The sequence below is a fragment of the Apus apus genome, chromosome 2 (assembly GCF_020740795.1).
Source record: "Apus apus isolate bApuApu2 chromosome 2, bApuApu2.pri.cur, whole genome shotgun sequence".
NCBI classification, from domain to species: domain Eukaryota; kingdom Metazoa; phylum Chordata; class Aves; order Apodiformes; family Apodidae; genus Apus; species Apus apus.
Genome location: NC_067283.1, coordinates 154044638 through 154052173, shown reverse-complemented (window position 1 = coordinate 154052173; position 7536 = coordinate 154044638).

Below are 7536 nucleotides of genomic sequence, written 5' to 3'. Positions count from 1 at the left end.
AAATGCACCTTTTAGGGAGAAAAATGATGAAGAATAAGACTGCTTGTAAAAATTGGAGATTTCTATCCTGCTAGAATATTGATTGAATCAGAAAAGATGTTGTAGGGTGGACTTGTCACTCTGGACTTGTCATCTTCTTCATTATGTAGGCCACAATCCCCAAAATGAGGAGAGAACAACTGAGTCTGCAGAGAGTAGTGGAAAACTGCCTTAGAAGATCATGAACCATCCAATTCACTCCCAAAAGGCATTGATTGACTATTCATGTATTTATATCAATACCTTCTTGATATTTTGACCTATTTCACTGCTGATGAGAAAGTGACATGAAGCTCTGTGTCCTCAAGAGCTGTACTTTTTTATGGAACATGAGTGGTTGACACAAAAAGGTTAGGATAAAGGGGAAACTGTCACAAAGAACATAGCAGAATGTAAAAACAGATGCAAAAGCAACAAAGGAAGCTGCAAAATGAGAGACCCCAGCATAAATCTTCAATGATACAGTTCAATATTTCACTTCAACAGGCACAGCAGATAACCAGTCCAAAGTAACCTGAATGGGTGTGAAGTTAAGGAGTCCAGTGGGTTTGGTCACAGCATTCATTGGTATTTTGAAAATATACCTTTTGGCCAAAGGGATGAGTGTTGGTCTTCAAAACTCATCCTGAACCACATCCCATCTTTAATAAATTGTAAGATTTATTTTCTTTTAATTCTGTGTGGAGTTCTGCACCCATAAGGAAAACCTTCACTGGCCAGCAGTGTGCCCAGGTGGCCAAGGAAGCCCATGGTGTCCTGGCTTGTATGAGAAATAGTGTGACCAGCAGAAGTAGAGAGGTGATTGTCCCCCTGTACTGGTGAGGCCACAGCTGGAGTGTTGTGTCCAGTTTTGGGCACCTCAATTCAAGAGAGACCTCGAGGTGCTGGAGCGAGGACAGAGGAGGCCAACAAAGATGGTGAAGGGCCTGGAGAATACATCTTATGAGGAACACTTGAAGGAGCTGGGAATGTTTAGTTTGAGGAAGAGGAGGCTGAGGGGAGACCTCATCAGTCTCTACAACTACCTGAAAGTTCCTTGTAGAGAGAGAGAGGTTGGTGCTGCTCTCTTCTCACAGGTAATTAGTGACAGAACAAGAGGGAATGGCTTCAAGCTGCACCAGGGGAGGTTTAGACTGGACATTAGGGAAAAAAAACCCACAGAAAGAATGGTTAGACACTGGAACAGGCTGCCCAGGGAGGTGGTGGAGTCACCATCCCTGGATGTGTTTAAGAGTCATTTGGATGTGGTGTTGGTAGAGATGGTTTAGGGGAGAACTTTGTAGAGTAGGGATGATGGTTGGACTCGGTGATCCCAAGGGTCTTTTCCAACCTGAGTAGTTCTATGATTCCTGGATCATCATCAACAGTTTATGGAGCAGAGTCTGAGCCATTGATCAGACATAACTCTCAGTGCCTGCTAGCAAGTTGAAGGTATTTCCAAAAATTGTTATTGCTTTCAAGTATGCTGCTGCCATTCTTTATTGCCCCCATTCTTCAACATACAGTGATGTTCTTATTCTGCTAAAGTAATTTTGTAGTGAGGGCAACTGGTAGATGATGGCACTAGATGGTACCAAGGGACTGTTGATGAGCTATATCACTTTCCAGGTCTAAGTCATCTATTCTCATTTGTCTTGGTTTAGTAGTATCCAAAATTCATTACTTATCTCCTGCCTCCACTAAATAAAATGCATTTGGTGGGTTTAATCCAAATATGAGTGGTCATTCATCAAAAAAACCTGCTGGCACTAGGGCTGGTGCTTTCTTCAGGGAGACAGAAAACTACAAACAATGTAGACTGAGCTATTTTCTCTTCACTAGACAAGGGCCCTGCAGGACACAGCTGAAGCATGATGGTTTGTCCAGTGCTTTCACAGCTGTGATGATAAACAGAGCCATCAGTTGTCACTCTTATGTATTTCCTCACTATTACATTAAATTCTAATAGACAGCTAAAGAAACTTTAATAAACCCACAAACATTGTAGGATTCTATTCAATACTTTTTCATTTTTTTCTAGAAAAGGAAGAACAAAAATCCTGTTGCACAGCAAAGGTCACTTTTTCAAGTATCACATATGCTCACCAGTTAAGTATTTCTTTACAATGCAGATAAAAGGCCCAGCTGTCTCCAGTGGTTAGTGATGCCATGTTTTATTTATTACCTTTTGTAACTTTATTCATCATAAAGGACACCTGGTGTCCTTTTCTTAACCTCCAGTTGAGTTTAATTCTGAATGGCAATTCAATCCAGTGTAAAAAAGCCCCACATCAAACCAATCAACCAATCAAACCAAACCAAACAAAACCCCAAACATGTATGTCCTTAAAAGATTTTTAAATCTCCCATTAAATTATTTAGTTAGGTTTATTTCTACCAAGAAATTTGTGAGTATGTAGTTTTCTTACAGGAAAAATTCTGAATAGTCTGATACTTATCAAAGTATAAAAGTAGATCACTAAGTGCACTGGGATTCCTAGGTTCCAGCATTACCTCCAAAGAGATAAAAGTAAAAGATACTATTTGTCTTTTGCCTCATGGACTCTTTTGGCCTCTATAAGAAACAAATAAATAAGTAAATAAATGAATAAATAAATACAGATTTTTTCTTTCTTAGAAAAAACAAGAATCCAAGCTTGGGTGTTTCAAGTATCATGAGGATAAAACATTGAGCTTCAAAGGGACAAAATAGAAAGATACTTCTATCAAATATTATTTTTTAAAGTATGACAAGAAACACCTAGGCCTGTACACAGTTTGATACTTCAATTCCCAAAACTAACCAGCAGAGTGTATCCAGGTGTACATCTCCTCCCATCCTCTCCACTTTCTTTCAACAAAGAGGCAGTGGCTTCAACAACTCTCAGGGTACAGGGACTGCAGATATCTTCCTGATGACACAGTTTGCACCAAGCTGGAGATGTTCTCTGTGTCTTCAACCTGTGTAATACAGCAGTGTAGAAAAGGGATTAAATCTTGAATTGGTTCAGGTGTCTCTCTCTGAGCAGACCCAGACATTCTTTTCAAGCTCCTGTCTCAGTGGAATGAAGTCAGGTTCACATCTGAGTCCAAACAAGGACCATGCAAAATAGGTAATTTCTGCTGAGTACAGAAGCACTGGTGGGCAGGGATATGTTCAAAGCTCATGTCGTAAGAGGGATGAGCCAAACGTTATCTTATAATTTGGAAAGCATTCTTAGATCCCCCCACTGTGTTCTGCCATGGCAAATGAAGGTGTGACAAATGGTTGTAATAAAGCATGTGAGGCTACGTCAGGAAGGATGAATGTACCCACTCTGGGTTTATGGAGTATCACAGCCTAGCTCTGTGTGTCTTTAGCAGGGTGAAAATCAAAGGTCTTTTTAGAACCAAAAATTCAGTAATAATCTGTGTAATTAGTCACATATAATTAAACAGTCTTAAATTTACAAAAGATAAAAGGGAGAGAAAGAGAATAAACTGTTCAATTTTCATCACAGGTAAAAGAGCAATGCAGACACTTTCCTGGAATGAACTTTTACACCTGATTTTACATAAGATCAGCTTTATAACAGGAAGGATAGTGAGGCTATGGAATATCTGGTGTACCCTCAGGAGTGTAAAGGCTGCCCCTATTCTTAGACAAGTTTAAGAGTAGCAAGCATTGATAAACATCTGTCAGAAATACGTGTGTGGTTGACTTTGTAAGGGACTGACCAAATGACCCTAAGACAGTTTGTTCTCTGGTTTTGCAGTCCTCTGACACCTATCCAAACTAACCACATCTCCTCAGGTTTCACAATATCCTACAATGAGAAAAGGATTTTCCTTCCTTTCCTTCCGTCCCTCCTGTTGTTGCACTAAATACAGCTCCAGGACTGATCCCTCTGACAAGACTGAGACTGACAGATTGGTCAGAAAGTTTTTAAGCATGAGATGGAGAAGCAGAAAACAGTACTGAAAATTGTGTCTAATGGAAACACATGTATAGGGATTTCCAGGGATGCTTTAACAGTTGAATATTATATGAGGGGATCTTCAAAATTTAAGAAATAGCCCTGAGCAATGTTTTCTTTCTGGGATCCTGAGGGAGATGTCAGCAAGCCAATGGCATTGTCCAAGAGACACAGTTGTGAAGGCTGTTTTGCTTCAACATAATCCTACCTCAATTCAACTTGAATTTAAAGTTTGCAGTGTCAGCTGTGGGACTTAACTGAATATACCTGTGGCCATGGCCACATAAGCACTCAAACCCATATCTTTCCACCCAGCTGCTGGAAATTGTTATTTTTTTGTGGAACAGTTTGAGACATCCCCATGACACAGTCTGCTCCAACATCTATCTGAGCACCTCCAGACTCCTGAAAGCTTTAGAGATGTCCTTATGGTTGCATCTCAGCAGACTTCTGAAACTGAACACCAAAGGAAAGCAACAGGTCCCAAACCTTACTGTATTCTTAGCATCACAGAATTATAGAATGAAAGAATCATAGAACAGTTGGGGTGGCAGGGAGATGTGCCCCTAGACCAGGTTGTTCTAATTCCCATCTAGTAGCATTTGTATGTCCCTGCATCTCAAAATTGTTCAAAACATAAGGTGCTTATTAGGCTAAAAAGACTGAATCTTAAAGGTCCCACTTACCCACTACAGATTTCCCTTCCCCCTCTAAGAAGAAGCTACTTAATCTGACTGGCTGAATGATCCAACTGTTGCATGTGAACATGTGTCAAGAAATCCATGCACAGCTCAGGGAAAAAGAGGGAACTAGACCTTTTCACCACAAATACTTCCCTTCTTTCTCAAAAAGAGAACATCCTACCATTATTAATGGGATCCTGTTAACCTGACTTGGTTCCTGCTCTTCTACAGAAAGGTCTGCAGTTATCTGTGTTTCTCCATCATGTTGACAGGTAACTGATAAATTGCTGAGACTCATTTAAGTCCATTTTCTTTGGGATTCAGTGAATTCCTCAAGCTCACACAGAAATCTCTGGCAAAGCTGGCCCTCTATTCCATGCTTCTTGCATTCCTCCTCCCACTGCTAACCAACTGTTGTAGCAGACTATGTTATAGCTGGACTCTAAGACCTGGACCTTTTGGTCCACAATTCCGGCCCTATGATTTTGCTGATTGCAAAATGTTTTACCACACTCTGTCTCTGCATTTCTTGGGAGTTTATTTGCATGAAAATCAGGGCAAGGTAGAGACTGCTGCTTACCTACAAACCACCCAGATGCAGGTCTGATATGTGTCAATGGTATGTCCCTGAACAATAACCTCACCCTGCAAACATACTCTTACACAAGTCCAGTTAGCCCTAGAAATGTTGACAAATGACTCTTTGAATCAGACTGGATTCCCAGCTCAGTTCCCATCTAATCAAATGCAAAGTTAATAAAATTTCTAGTGGGTGAAATAACCTACAGTCATACAGCCTGAAGAGTATCCACACCTGGAAGCACTTGTGAGTTGGTACAGAGCTCCTAGGTACCCACCAACACAGACTGTGTGATTACCTGTGGCTTTCAACAATGAAAGGAAAAACTAGGATCTGCAGCACTCCCTCTAGGTCCAGTTAGTTTGCTTTCTAATTTTTTGGCTTGATATTATCCATGAGCACTTAACATGGATTTGAAGGGTACAATTCCCTGATTGCACCAAACAAAGCAGCAGCCTCTAATTTTGAACTTCCCCAGAGCTGGGGAGAAAAAGGTTTTGTCAGAACTAATAACGGGTGAATCCCAAAATGGGCTGTGAAGAGAAATTTTCTAATCCTAGTCATTTCCCTTGACAGCCAGCTCCACTTTTGCTGGGAGATTCTGCCTGGAAATATTTTATTCAATAATGTCTTTTGTCTATATGGACCTATTTCAACACAGTTTCACTCTTGGAGACCCATCTGAAGAGCTGCAGCCCCACATGTTACCCATTAGATAGTCAAGTACGGAAATGTTAATTTTGGCTTTGAGCTATTCTCTATTTTTACTTTAATTTGAGGAAATCCCCAAATTAATCCATTAGAAAGCACTTACCCACAGTGCAGGCTGGAGGGTTTCAATGGAAGGGGCTCTAGTAAGAAAAAACAAATCATCACAATAATAAAGAACTAAATGGCAACACCAGGGAACAAGTATTCAGCGAGATTCTTCCCTAAGCAGAGCACTTCTCATCGTCGTGCAAGATACATTACCATCTTTAATATAACATTAGGAAACAGAGTTTCTTTCTTTTTGGGAGCAGACCTAATTCATCAGAGAAGACATATGTCTTCCCATATGATGTAGCATCTGGGTCTCCACAGTGTGATTCACCATTGGAGTTAACAGTTAATGTCTTAGCTCCACCCCACCAAGAGCTATTACTTACTACACTGTGTTCCCACAGTGCCTTTTCTTTCCTGGAAAGGTATGTACATCCAGTGCTGTTCAAGAAGTGCCTGCACAGAGTCCTTTGGTTTTAGATGGACACTCTCTTTGGTCCAGGGAAAATAGTTTCTTAACTGAGTAGCTGAGGCTGCTTAGCTGTTCCAGTAATTATGTCTCAGACCACACAGTCAGCTGGACCTTTCTGAAACCGTGTTCATGCTGTAGAACAAATCATGGGAGGCAAAATCTTCTACATTTGAGCATTTTGCCTTCAGGCTAATGCCATAATTATGAGAAAACCACACTGTGACTCTAAGGATGGATTTTTCTACTCGCAACACAAGCAATCTCATTTATTTATTTATTTCACTGAAACAAAACGTAAGACCTTGCTCTTTATTTATTGTATATTCAGTAATATGCTTAAGGCACATTGTTTGGATGAAGTATGAGCAAGAATACTTCCCTGTGAATTGTAAAGCAGTACTTAGAGTATTAAAACTGAGTGAGTTTTATTCTGATATTTGCTGAATTTCAGCTGTGCTGAATGTGGTGATAATCTATTCTATATTTTCTCAAATATATGCATCAGGTTTGTGTACTATTAAAAGTACATTAGATGTAAATGAGGTGGTTTCAACGAACAGTCAAAATCCAGCTCCAACATGAAGGTTAGATTTTCAGTTTAAACAGAGTGTGAGAATCACAGAGTTGAATTAATTCCTTACTGTCATGAATGACACATGCATGTGCTTTGCCTTAATTCATTTTTCTTTAATGCTTTAATCGTTCCTTTACCTTACTGAAGAGGATGAATGTATTGATGGTGGCAAGGTGAGCAAGCAGTCAAATAATGGGGAACAAATAATTGTTTTGAATTTTTAAATATTTGGTACTGACAAAGATAACTCAGGTAAATAATTGCTTTCGAATTAATGCACAAGAAAGATATAGACTGTTGGAAAGGGTCCAGAGAAGGGCCACCAAGATAATAAAAAGCCTGGAGAAGCTCTATTATGGAGACAGGTTGAGACAGTTGGGGTTTTTCAGCCTGGAGAAGAGAAGACTCTGGGGAGACCTTAGAGCACCTTCCAGTGCCTGAAGGGGCTCCGGGAAAGCTGGGGAGGGGAGAAGATAGTGGTAGGACAAGGG